The 14,670-nt window shown below is 34.9% G+C and overlaps 1 protein-coding gene across 1 annotated transcript in view; it reads left to right on the top strand.

The window, feature by feature from the left end:
* The window catches only part of LOC119071594 (protein yippee-like CG15309), a 69,175-nt gene that overhangs the window by 2,761 nt on the left and 51,744 nt on the right, over positions 1 to 14,670 (top strand). The window lies entirely within an intron of this gene.

The following is a 14,670-nucleotide window of genomic DNA, read 5'->3' as shown; positions in this document are numbered from 1 at the left end:
TAGAAATTGCCATATCTTAAATGCCCCATCATTAGTTGCAGTTCCTTGGCCTAATTTTTGCAATCGTTTTGTCTTCTCTACATGTACATCTGAATTCTGGTTATATGTTTAAGTTCAGTCAGCTAACAACCTATAAAAGTGTTGACTTCAACGGAATTCGGTTTGTATTTAATATTGCGCTTGCTCTCAACCAATACGCAATAAGCTATTTCCAGATTGATAAAAGAAAAAAATTAATTTGTTGACATGATAATCGAAAGGTATGACTGGCTGATAGCAGAAATAAAAATAATAAAAACAGCAAACAAACGACCGACTTTCCGAACTAATTGATTTGGATTCGATACTTCTCATAGTTTTGTTTTTGCTGAAAAATATTTTTAATCGAGAAACTTTGTGTTCACCAGCTGTTTAGAAGTTTGTGGTGTTTTCAATAGCGAAACGCAATGTGGAGAATATTTGTATTCATAACAGAGAGTAAAATCGACGGAAAACTTCTCAGTTTATGGAATTCTGGCTCGGAGAATGTTTGACTCTCACAACAGATCCATAAGCAAAGTTATTCATCTCTTCGACTGAAAATGTTCGGTTTCTTTGTTTGCACAGAAAAACGAACGGTTTCATGTATAGGACGTTGAGGGTTTTCTTTCTGCATCAATTGTATAGATGTATAAATGTTCGTATCCATTCCAATAACATTATAGTTTTCCCATAGGATGTGTTTCAGTCCCGTCTCCGAAGTTCATGTTACTCTCATTTTTATTTGATAAATTCGGTTTTTAGGAAGAAGTTTTTCTTTTCACTTTTATTACATCTCCTTTAATAAATTATTTAGTCCGATAACCCTGTTCAGGCAACTATTTAATCAAATTAACTACAGTGACGACACAGATAAACATTGAAAATGCTTCGATCAAAAGATGTGACAGATTTGACGTAGAATTGGATGCATTGATTGGCGAGATATTCTTGGAGTATGCTAGTGAAAGGTTAAATGATAATTAAAAGTTAAAGATGAAACAAATAGATCAAGAGCCCACACACATATCCCTCATAAGGCATCGGTTTGACTACTATTGACTACTATTTTGTTCTACGACTCTGAGAGCAAGGAGTCTCTAAGGTTGAACTCATGTCATTTCTTTGAAGTATAGCAGCCTTGGCAATTAAGACTAATCTGGTACTGATTAAAATTTTACAGAATCTTTAGTTCTAAAATTTTGTCATACTGCCCTAGAGTCTTACAGACAGAGCTAACTGTAGCTACTAAAAACGTACGCGAAAATATTCGCCAAAACAACACCAAATGCCAAATGTTTCTGTCGTGGCAACACTTAATTTCATTCATAAAATCAGATGAGCTGTCAATTTCCAATCAGCAAAATTGCATTTTTTAAATTGAGCCATTGGCTCAATGAGCCAACGAAATTTTCCAGTAAATTTCCAATGAATTTGATGAAAATTCTATCGATGTAGTGGTCGCAATACAACATTGGAAATCTCTCATACATTGTGGTGTAATTGCTCATAGAGTGTTCCATCTCGGGGTCTGCTGTCAGATTCTTTTGTATTATCGATGACAGCAGACCCCGAGTTGATTTTCCATCTCGCTTTACTTAAACACCGTATTACCCAAGGTTCTGACAGAACAGGTTAAGACACCCACGAGGGCGGGTGACACCGAAATCGATAAACGCACTCAGTACAGATTATGTGTGAAATCAACTTGAAGAAAATGTTTTTTTTAGGAAAATTCGGAATTTTGTTTTTGTTACGCTGCCTTTTTCATATAAACTTCGTAGCCGCTGAACTCAATTTGTGTGATTAACTCAGAGTTGTCTTCACCTGGTTCTTTCAGAACATTGGTATTACCTTAGAGTAATTATAACTAGAGAGGAAATTTCGAACAAAATTACGTAAAATATGTGGTCCCAACATCAAATACGAAATGTTTGGTAGTATGTGTTTGCCCTCTTAATTAAGAGGGCAAATTTCGGCGCATAAAATTTGAATTAAGTTACCAATCATTTTTTTTACTTTTTTCTTGTGAAAATTGTGATACAAAAATAAGTGATATAGCTGAACTGTCATTTTCTGTGATTAAGAACAATGGCGTTTAATTTAAATTACGATCCCCCAATATCTCAAATTCGCTTGGAAATTTGGTATACAAGACAAGTAAACAGATTCTGTCGGAATTTTTTCATTATTTTTTAAGGAAAGTCATTTTTGCACTGTCCCTCGAATAAAGTTGTTTTAATAAACAATTGACGGATAGTTGAATTAATTTATTTATTCTGAAGATCCGACCTATTGCTAGTAAAGACAAAACATTGAGACAAAACGCAACCACATCCAACACGTGGATCTGTGATTATTTCTATTGATGTCAATTTTTCAATTTTTCTAAATTTTCATTTATTTCCAAAAAAAAAAACTTCTTAAATTAAACACACAGCGTAGCTCCAATATGCGTTACAATTCTAAGGAGCTACAACACTTTCGATGAAGTGGTTTTCGCATACTCTGGTGCGTTTGTACACATAACATTGCTGATTGTTAAATTGAAGAATTATTTCTTTCCATTTCTTGCAATCGGTTTGATCAGACAGAAAACTATGTCAAAAAAATCTGGGGAGACAACATGCAAGAATGAGATTATGTGCACATCAATTACTAAAAAAAACTGTGTTTTCTGCTTCGCAGTACTTTTTGACATCGACCCTTTAATAGAACAGGAATGGACCATCACAATTTTAGTTTTTTTATGCCAAATACTGCGAAAGTTTGTATTTTCGGTCCTCAAATGGTGACCGAAAGTAAAAAAATTCAGGCCTTGGGCCGAAAGTAAATGTCACTGTCATCATTTTACTTTCGCCCCGTGGGCTTGCGTATTTGCGGGCCGAAAGTAAATGTCACTGTCATCATTTTACTTTCGGTCCTCATATGTCTCGAAAACACATGTTCACTTGATTGAAAGTACGCATTGAGTGTAGTGTTGTGTTGACGATAGCCAAATGTTTTGTGAGCAAGTGAATGTATGTTTACAGTAATTTCATTTGTTAAATTGTTTTTATTTTTATACCAGGGGGCTGCCGCCCCCTGGACCCCGCGCTTTTCGGCATTTTGGTGTTTCTACAGCAAATTTTGTTGATAACTCAACAGTTTAATTAAAATTATGTTTTGTTTCGGACCGAAAATACAAATCTTCCGCAGTATTTGGCATAAAAAATAGTATGCATCACTCGGGGCAAAAGTAAAAAAATTCAAATCGTGTGATTGCCGCCCTTGCCTGCGGCGCGGGCTGCAAACTTCACACGTTTGAATTTTTTTACTTTCACCCCTTGTTATGCAATAGTTATTTACGTATCGATTGAGTAGGCCGAAAGAGTTACGTATTAAGTTTTGTATGCTTGCTAAGAGGACCGAAAGTAAAGAAATGTCAATTCAAGGGGCGAAAGCGAAAGCTTTCGCCTTGCGAATTGACAGCTTTACTTTCGGTCCTCTTAGCAAGCATACAAAATACTATTGTTAGTTTCACTGGTGAAATTTAAAAATAAATAACTTTCAACGCATAAGACTGTTTAGATGAACAACGTCAATAAATATTTTGACAGAAATCTCAAATATGAGTGTATTGGTAGAAGCTCTACGTAAATCAGGGACTAAACTAAGGAACATCGCAGGTGGGAATTTTCCCACCTGCGCCCCTCTAATTCCCACCTGCGAATCCAGATCTGCCCACAAGAAAAATTACAATTATCTAACTTGAAATAGTCAAATGAATGTAATTTTAATACAAATTTTGAACCTACACCCAAAAAAAAGTTCTACGTTTTAATCACCCAAAAACACGATAAGACCAATGGTTTACTCATCCGTACACCATGTACATTTAAAACGTACAGTAAGTGTCATACAGACTTTGACGTTTATTTGTCAATTTAAAAATAGATCAAAGCTAATTAACGATTGGTAATGATACAATCATATCATATCATCTGTTTTTTAGTTTGGAAAAAGGATCACAAGCATAAATAATAAAAAAAAACAAGTTTAGCTGGATTTGAACCGGGTACCTCTCACACGTCAGGCTAAGACTTTCCTGCTGAGCTAACAGGCCGTTGAGATAACCAACGTGAATTTCGACCGGCTTCTAATTAACGGTTAAAAAGTAAAGTAAATAATTGATTGGCACAGTGGTGCTTTTTTAGTTTCAGATTCGACGATTTTGTAAAAGTTTTATTTCGTTTTAAAATATTTCCCGACTTATATATCCAAAAAGTATAATTTCAAATCGAAGTTGGCAAAATCTTTTAAAAAATTACGTTCATGTTAAAAACTGACACGACAAAATTCATAACATCTTGTCAGTCATTAACATCACCTGCCAAATGACAGTCTTCCGCCATCAGCAAATAGTTTTTTCTACTTCCTACGTCTGTTGTGCTTCAAAGCCTGTAGTCACATTTTAACCTAAGTGGGAATGGTAGACAAACTAGCTGCAAATTCTACGAGCAACCTTACATTCATCAATCCCCTTGATCGGCCTCATCAGATCAAAGTTAGGAATTCTTGATGTGGCTGCCCTCTCCGTAATTTCGAATCAAACCCGCATCAGATTTTTTTTAACATTTTCATTTAATTTTTTTTAATTCCACAAATAAAAATTATTGTTGTCTAAGAAAATAATTGCAAAAAAGATATCTGAGGAGCGGAATGAGGTCAAATTGGTTGAAATATAGAATTCACAATTGCAACTGTGACAGTTGAACTGTCACATGATAAGTACGGATTAAATGTACAACAATGTACGAATAAAGTGTACATCAACATACGGATAAAACCCCCAAAAACACGATAAGACCAATGGTTTACTCATCCGTAAATTGTACATCCAAAACGTACTTTCTACGGGTTACTCGTAGAAATTGGGCGATTTTAATGTACATCCAAAATTTCATTTTTTTGGGTGTAGTTGGAAAATGACAATGGCATTGCCGATATCAGTTTTTTTAAATCTTTTATCATCATTTAGATGGAGATATAGATACAGAATCAAAGTATTTCACATTTGTAGCTTTCACTTTCCTAAAAACTAAAAAAATGGAAAGAAAATAGGGTTGGCATGTAAAAAGTGACACTAAAGGAACTAAATCATTCGAAAGGTCTTGGCCTAGAACTACTTTCAGTGGAGTGGCGTATGAAACTCCAAAATGGAGTTATTAACAAAAATGTGAATTTTGTTTCTCATTTATTTCTCTCTGGTGTGTTAACGTAAAAATCGGTAGAAATTCTCAAAAAATGTCTGTATGCAGGGTACATCCGAGATTTTTTCAGATTTTTTGGACCCCTATTTAACGATGAAAAAATTCAATGATTTTTTTCCATATGCTAGACAAAAGTGCTACTACCGTTTTTGGTCACTTGATTTGTCTTCATGGAATGTGCCTACATTATGTAATTTACTCAGATTTTTTTTTAAATGGCGGAACACACCCTCATTTAACGAAGAATATTTGAAAAAATATTTTTACCTCTAAGTAGGGGTCCAAAAATTCTGCAAAAATCACAGATGTTACAGACGGTACTTGAGAATTTTTTCAGAATTTTCAGTTACATCCATGGAGATATATAAATTATAGACAAAACTCACCCTCATACCCAAAAACTCACCACTATTGTGATTTTTAGGGCTGATATTCTACCAAAAACACCTTTTAGTCCAGTAAACCGATAATTATCTGACCGAAAAATTAAATTCCAGAAAATTGCAGATTATTATCAGGTATGATCGGCAACTTGACTAGACTTTACATTTTGACATTTTGAATGATTTTTTGGATGAAAGACCCTAGACTTACGGTCAGGGAAATAATTCCCTTTAAATCGTAATAGTACATTTCGTACCTAGGACCTAGGTCTTTTTTAGCGTGTGAGAAGTTTCCAGACAGAGCCGAAGGCGAAGACGAAGTCGCACGTTTCGGGTCCTAGGTATCAAAAATATATTTACGTCAACGTCCTGAACGCATGATATTATTTTTAGATAAAATTTTTTACTTTGGCGCCTAAGATTTTGTGTTTAGGCGCCCCTTCGAAAAGTTTCCCACCTGCACAGAAATCCTTATTTTAGTCCCTGACGTAAATCATTACGTAAATGTATCTTATACACATTGATGTCGGGACCGCTTTTCGTAGTGCGAATTTCCTCTCTAGGTATAATTACTCTAAGGGTATTACCGATGCTAAAGTTGACAGCTCCTCTGTTTTTATGAATGAAATTAAGGGTTGCCATAACAGAAACATTTGGTGTTGCTGTGGCGAATATTTTACGCGTACGTCGTTGTATGTAGGCACATGACACTGTTATGAGCAACTGATATGCATGTGGGCTCTCATTCTAAATGATTTAGGATGGTTAGAAGCTGTTTTTCAATTAGTTTATGCAATCTCTTTGCTTTAAATATTGCAAAATGTAAATTTAACCGCACTGCAAAAATTAAAACCGATTTGGAGCATAACCATAACGGTTATTGTAGCAACTTAAACTTTACTTCAACTAAAAAACATTTGTGTACAATGCACTTGTACGGAGTACATATCGATTTATTTCTTCGCAGGACTTGCATTTCTCTACACTTTCGTTTACTATTTTGTTCACATTGGAGAGTCTTCAAGTATAATTCAATAAACTTTGCATAATTTATTCGATAGTTGTTCGCTGGTTCGACGAGTGTGTATATCGAAGTGGGTGGTGCTTATCCTAGTTATTTAGTGTTGCAACTGTCTGCATACTAAAAACTGACTAGACAGTTCAGAAGTTCTACAGTTTCTTACACAAATTGGAATATTACTTACGAATTTGGTGTGCTTTATCATTATGAAATCTTGTCGTCGCTATCGAATAACGAACTGTAGTCGAAACGTATAATGATTTTCAAATTACGTTTTCTGTATAAGAAGAAAGGATTTTGAACTTTTTCTTTCATGTTTCCTATTTTTTCGGTTCTTTTTTGTCGCTATTCGGGGCAATGTAAGACTCTCCGTTGTTCGCAACTGAAGGTTTAATTTTCACATTTTGCAACTCACTTAATTAAATCACACTCCAAGAACTCCGTTAAAAGTTTCCGACTAATTTATACGAAGCGAAAAGAAATGTGAAAAACGGTCTGGAGGGATTCTTTTGAAAAACGACCTGCCGAAATCGGACGCATTTTGAAGTGGACTTTTTGATATGTACTTAGATAGGTATTGGTCTCTAGAGGCCAAAAATGTTTTTTTGAAAATTCTTCGATTCGATTTTGGCTAGCGAGAGGTCATCGAAAACAGAAAATATGCACTTTTCATCTGGAAATTTCTCCGACTGCATGACAGCTACATGAGCGTGTGGGGTGTCATTGGAAAGGTAATTGAATGTACTTTCGGGGCAAATAGTCGATCATGGGGGGTAGAATGCACCCCTGACGAGTTACGAGCAGTTGAAAGTATGGGTAAAAGTTTAATTACCTTACTTTTATCTGAAGACGAGAACTGCTTTACTGTCATTTTCGGCCATTCAATGGAAGGTGTGAATGAAATTGCAGAACGACTGCCTAGATAAGGTTCGGCATTTTCGTATCGTTGATGTAAATTCATCTCATTTATAGTCGATGCAACGAATGGTACGCAATGTTGGTTTCTATTGCTTAGATGTATGAAAATCACGAGTGAATAGATGAGTGCTGTATTTGTACGTCAAGCTTGCAATCATCATATCAGTACCCATGCTTGTGTGGTGTCATTAGAAAGCTAAAACCAGTAGCAATTTTTGTTGTTTTTGTGGCTTTTCGAATGCACAGGAACCGTCAGAAGTTCGCCAAAATAAATAAACTTTTACCCATACTTTCAACTGCACGAACTCGTCAGGGGTGACCGAAAGTTCATTCAATTACCTTTCCAATGACACTCCACATGCCCATGTAGCTGTCATGTAGTCGGAGAAATTTCCAGATGAAAAGTGCATATTTCCTGTTTCACTTCTCGCTCGCCACACAAAAATCGAAGAATTTTCAAAAAAAATATTTTTGGCCTCTAGGACCAATACCTATCTAAGTACATATCAAAAAGTCCACTTCAAAATATGTCCGATTTCGGCAGGTCGTTTTTCAAAAGAATCCCTCTCCAACCATATAGGAATTATATTTCACTGTAATGTCACCCGGAGTAAATCTTTGTGGCAGTCATAAACTTTCATTAGATGCCTTAATGAAAGTTAATGAGACCAAATGAAATCAAATTGTGATTTCGGTTGTGTGTAATTACAAGAAAGTATTTAAAACTTGCTCTCGTACGTAGGACATTTGTATTTATTTAGAGTCTGCTCTCCGATGAGCAAAGATGTAATAATGTCTACCGGTATGCAAAACATTCACTTTACATTTTCGATTGGAATCCATCGATCCAGCTGATTAATAGTAGGTTACATTGGATGCTACGAGAGGCAACAATCTTGTGGTAATCGCAAAATTTTGTCTCTCGCATTGTAACTTCAATGTTAACTACAAAATTACAAGTGTTCAGTCAATGTTACACTTCGTCGGTTCAGTACTGAACTGACTCAGCAAAAAATACTGAGAACTTCAAGTACAAAGCTTTTTCACCTGAGAATTTGTTCATGGATTAAACACTAGACGAGTGTTTCAGATCCGTGACCTTACTATGCAGGAATTAGTATTGCAAGACAACAATGATTTTTTCCAATGTCAAATATTTGTCCAAGGTCTTTAATTTGTACTTGGTCCGACCAAACCCTGGTGGAGTAATTATTCACTAAGAAATTTGCATAACCTCTTAACACATTGAAATTAATTGCGGCTTGCCAACCTTCGGCACCCTGGACTTTACTTAAATAGTCGAGTAATGCCTCCAAATAAATTTCTAAAAATCCAAAACTGAATTATAGATTTTTAGAAATTTATTTGGAGGCATTCCACGGCTATTTAAGTAAAGTCCAGGGTGCCGAAAGTTGACAAGCCGCAATTATTTTGAATGTGTTAATTAAAAAAGGTTGAATTTGTCGACAACCTTTAAAAAACAAAAAACAAAACCCACCCAATACCTGTGGCGATCCACTTGTCAACGGAAAATACATGAACCAATTCATTAATTCATTGAAGAAATATTTTCCCAAAAGCAAGCTTCCCATCAGTAAGAAATTGTTTTAAATACCAGAACTTGGCACTCGTGTCAATCGAAAACAACAACTTCTTTGTTTCAAGAAAAAATCCAGCTCGTTTACATACTTAAGTAGCCATCATACGAATTATGGCTTCGTTAATGTGTCGCGTTGAAGTTATTTTATTCAGCTTTTCCCGCAGCAAATATTCCTTTGTTCACCCAAGCTCTCATATATTCCGTCTTTTTATACGTCTACTGCATTCCAGTTACTTGGCAAGCTTATTCTTCAACCCGCAGTTTCGCCAGCAGCACTGGGGATTAAGTAATTTTTTCCGTTGTGATGGTATACCAGTTATAGCAACCAGTTATAGTAACTGTGAGATAATTAAGCTGACGCAATGACGAGTTTATGTCAGGCCTGTGAAAATGATCGGTTACCTATGTTAGCAGCTAAAATATGTCCATAAAATACTGTCAGATTATTACGAGCCTTAGTTGGCCCAGTCACTATATGGATTTCACCCATACATATTCTACCTTTATGTATACGGCAGCTATTCGTTACTCCTTGATGCAATAAATGCAATACGACTGCTTACAGTAAATAGTGTCTAACACGTTTGGAACATGTTAAACAGCAAAGAACTGGAGCTGTACGTCGTCGTTACAATTTCAAGAAACTTTATGCAACAACTCCGTATACCATATTCGCACCTGAAGAAAATGTTTTGCGAATATTAATTTGGCTTGTCGTTTCCAGACATGCACATAGACGTTGCGGAGCAGCATTATGGCTCATGGCTGTGACAGTTAGATAGAGATTTAATTAACCTTTTATAAACGGCAAGCTTATTTCGGTTAAATATCAATGAGTCTGTTACAGTATGGCCTCAAATAAGAGAATCAGAAGGCATTTATTCGGAGTTTCAGTTCTTGAATTCTTAAAAATTTTGAAATTTGAGAATCTTAGCAATTTTAAGATATTTCAAAAATTAATTCTCAAAAAATCTTTAAATTCCTGAAATTTAATAAAAATCTTAAAAATTCTTAAATTTTTGAATTCCTAGGAATTCAAATAATTTTGAGAATTAATTCTTGAAAATTCCTAAAAAATTGTTTTTTGTTTGTTATGTCACCTGCAATTATATCATTGGTTTGAAAAATATGCCAAGGTTGCGTCATGTCACTGATACAAAGAAAACTCCACACCGGCATCATAATTTATTTCGGGTATGTTTGTCAATAGCAGAAAGTCGTTGCTAAAAGGGTAAACCAATGCACACCAAGAACGGGCAACAGAACAGAATTTAAATAAGGGGTCTACACGACGCAACACAGTCCAAAATTCTCATTTAAATTCTTTTTTTTTATGTTGGTAAACGCCACTACGTTACGGACGTTCCATAGACTGTTATGACCAGAGCGAGAGTTTCGAAGACCAGTTAATTATAACTCGCCTTGGGGTACTTGTCATTGCAAATTTTTGACATATCCCTCAAGGCATATTAAAATAACTGGTCTGAACTGAATAGACTGTTATGATCAGAGCGAGAAAATCGAAAACTAGTTATTATAACTTGCCTTGGGGTCTGGGTCTGGGGTACTTGTCAAAGTATTTACTTCTCTTTCAACGTGGTACGTTGAGAGCGATAGGACCGAAGACCAGTTTATTATAACTTACTTTGGGGTCTGTCAAAATATCTCTTTCATCATAACATTCTATTATATTTCCTTCTCTCTCATCAAAACAGTCTATACAAAATAAGAGGCCAAATGACAGCTAATATGTGTCTTTGCCTGTTCTTGGAGTGCGATGGGTAAATGCATTTATTGTATGCGATGGACTGTAATAAAGTCAATATTTTGTACCTACTAAAATAAGGAAATCGTTGAACTGTGCGGCCTTGTAAATAATTAGCTTTCGAATGCAATTTGCACGCGTTTTTTTTCAATTACCATACGTTCTACTCTACATGTGTGCAATACAGCAATACTAAACCAATAAAATTGAATGAAAGTGAAACAAGAACAAGTAAAATGTGCAATTTTTTTCAAAATTTGAATAAATATTACAAAAAAAGCTTTAAGCGATGAATACATTTATCTGCGCTCTGATTGCATTTGCACAAGCAATTTGTGTAATAATATTCTGTGGTAATTGGTAATATGCTATGAATTGGCTTATATTGAGTTTTAGAACTTCTAAACTACTAATAATTTAACTTATACATCAGTTCGGTTGGTATAAATATATGGTTCTAAACGCGATCGGTATACAGCGTAAACTTTTATAGAAATATTCATTGGATTAACTCATTTGCCTTTGTTAGTCATGCGCTCGATTAAAAATAAATTGCTACACTACACACGATGCTACTAGCTAATATGTTTAACAAACCTTTGTTGGATAAATGAACTTTTAACACTTATGGCATATAGTACACACATTAAATGCACCAACTTTTCCACGGTATAAGTAAACGAAAATTACATGCATAATGCACAAGAAAGGCGAATATTTTATAACATTTCGTGTTTAATATGCGTAATTAAATCAGGAAATTGAAGTCAATGCACCCACACACAAAGCGCATTCAGATCGTCTGACAAATGCTATAAATTAAGAGAAAATTCCTTTCCATATCAACTATACAATAGAGCTAACGAGAATTTACATTACAGCTTTTGCATCATTCCTAGCGAACATAAATAAGCACCAGAACAAATGAAAAAAACGAACCCGCGGGAGTTTTTGCCCTTCAAGGAAAAGAGCTTTTCAGACAAACAAAGTCGAATTACAAAGTGAGAAAATGTGAAATTCGGATTTTGTGACAATATCACATGCTTCCTACACATCACTTTACTGTTGTAACGATGTTTCGAGGTGCAGTGACTTTGCTTTGTGTACAGCGAAAACAGTTGTGCAAACGAAGTTTTTCCTTCTAATTGTTTGGTTTTTCTTTATTTTCTACTATTTTCCATTCTATTTTCGTTCAGTGCATTTCGTTCAATGTCCTTTACATAAGGTAAGGTGGGTTGAATTTTGCATTTTATTTTAAAATGTTTGACACCCGGTTGCATTGAGGATTCTGAACCTCCAAAAAAGTAAGAAATTGCATTTCGATGGTGTTTTTTGTGGCCAGTGCGTAGCGAAGAAAACAAGTTATCCGAGAAAATGCAATTTCCAACTTTGTTCCCGAGGTAAGCACAACAAAGGTTTCCGAAGTTTCAGTGTCCCAGTGACGTCACTTTTCGTTCCCAGCTGTGTCAATTTTATTACGCAATTCGTTATTTATTCCACGAATTTACAAACTAAAAATTTTTTCATCAAACTCTTAACGAAGTTTCGTTTGGTCAAATTTCATATTTTTGGTTCAAATTTGACAGATGACTGGAAAATTTCGTTTCCATTTTAACATTACCTTGTCAAATACTATTCATTTGTTATCGATAACGACGACAAAAGTAATGACAAGCTCTAGGTAATATGGTCCTTCAGCCAGATAGAAAAACGCATGTTAAACAAATTTAAGTATAGATTTAAATCAGCAGATAAAAATACTTTGATAGACGGAAGAATACATCCGATTATAATACTGGTCATATGCTTGCCGTCTGTAACAGGTGAAAGGCGCAATAGGTCATTAAATTTGTACATCTTTTCCAACGTTTTGTCATCAAATCATTTGTTGTTTATGGATGATGTTTTGACAGCTGAAATAACCTTGAAACAGACCTATTCCACCATCGGTATAAAACAAAAAAAAAAAACTGCACGTTGATCATGCATAACATCTTTCTTGCAGGGACTATTTTAGGGAAAACGTTTTCCCGATTTTCCTCATTTTCCCTAATTTTCCTGATTTTCCCAATTTTCCCTATTTTTCCTGAATTTTTCCGATTTTCCTTATTTTTCCCGATTTTCCCGATTTTACGTTAATTCTAAATTACACTTCAAACTCTCTTCCAGATTTAATGGGTAAATAAAATAAATGGTTTGATAGTGGTGGACGATTTCCTGAAAGTATTTGTTGTCATCTCAAAGTGGATTGAAACTATCGAGTCCTTTTTTCTCTCCAATGAAGAAAATACCTTTTAGTGAATAGCGAAGTAGACCCGCATCTCGATATTTCACGTTATCTAAATACTAATGTAAGTCTCTTAGACTTCTTCAATCAATAATAAAAAGAATTCTATCTGAAATCACATAATGAGTACTGACGAAACGATTTTGTTAGTAAAGAAAGACCAAGACCCGCGGTGCTTGATCAGCCGCGAAAATTAAACGTATGTCTGAGGTGCTCTGTCGCAAGAAGTACTAGGGCAAAGTCATTTTTTATATGAACTTTTTGTACAGTAGTGCGATCAAGATCAAAGTAGTGCGTAAATGGATGTTCATATATGACGTTTGGAAAAATGAAGTTCCCACTCCTGTACATAAAATCTTGTTGCTAACTTGTGCCTAATCTGGACTCGGCTTCACCTCGAATTGACAATTTTTACATCTATTGCTATATTGCGCAAAATTTCCATTTAGGCACAAGTCAGCAAAATATCGATTGTTAAAATGAAGCGGAAATATAGAACCGCCACTTCTGGCTTTTTATATTCGGCTGTCCGTTCCGTTGTTTAAACTAATTTTCCGAAAAAAATCGTTGCATTTTTTTTTGGTTTAAAATACTTCTTTCGAAATCGGATAAAATTCGTCTAGACCGAGAGGAAATCATTGAAAGAAGTTGCAAAAGAGTTGCATACGTTAAGAAGAGTTGCAAAAGAGTTACAATTTTTAGTGATTTCATAATCCGTCTAGTTTTAATGTCTACATCTTTATAGCATTAAACAAAAGAGGTCAATTTTATGTTTTTTACCATTTTATGGTCAGGAGATCTGTAGTATCTGTAATAATTGAGTTTTCAATCTGCAAACCAATCGGAAAACTGACGTATTTATTGTATTTAAACTTGTTCTGATCTATGTCATTTATTCTCAAGACCCTATTAGCGATTCCCACTTCCGTTTTTATTGAAAGGGCCTTTCAGCTCCGATGTTATATCTTGAATTTATTTTTTCGAAAACGACTATATCAACTGACATGAAAGTTATTCTTAAATATTCCTGATTAACTACTGCCTCAAGTCTCAGTGACAAATTAACTATGTCAAGGATGTTAATCATTTTAAAGATCACCACTACTGTCCCGTAGTAAGCCAGCTCCAAATTCCATTTCGTATTCTAAATATGACGAATATTAAAAACATCAGCGCAGAATATAATTCAAACCAAATAATTTTTTTCGCTCTAGTTAGTTAATCCTTCACAATGAGATTGTGAAATTTTGGTAAATGTTTCGAAATTGCAAACTTCTCGTTGTTCCTCAAATAAAATAATGTAGATTGACTGATGACTTTATAGAACCCCCAAACATCTACAATTAGTACAAAAACCCCGACAACTGTGGCGGCTGACAACTGTGAAATGTAGAACAAACGAATATTGAATTCAAAATGCCTAGGT

This window comes from Bradysia coprophila, assembly GCF_014529535.1.
Source record: "Bradysia coprophila strain Holo2 chromosome IV unlocalized genomic scaffold, BU_Bcop_v1 contig_5, whole genome shotgun sequence".
In the NCBI taxonomy this organism is placed as follows: domain Eukaryota; kingdom Metazoa; phylum Arthropoda; class Insecta; order Diptera; family Sciaridae; genus Bradysia; species Bradysia coprophila.
The sequence above is the reverse complement of the archived record's forward strand: the minus strand, read 5'-3'. Positions and strand labels throughout refer to the sequence as shown.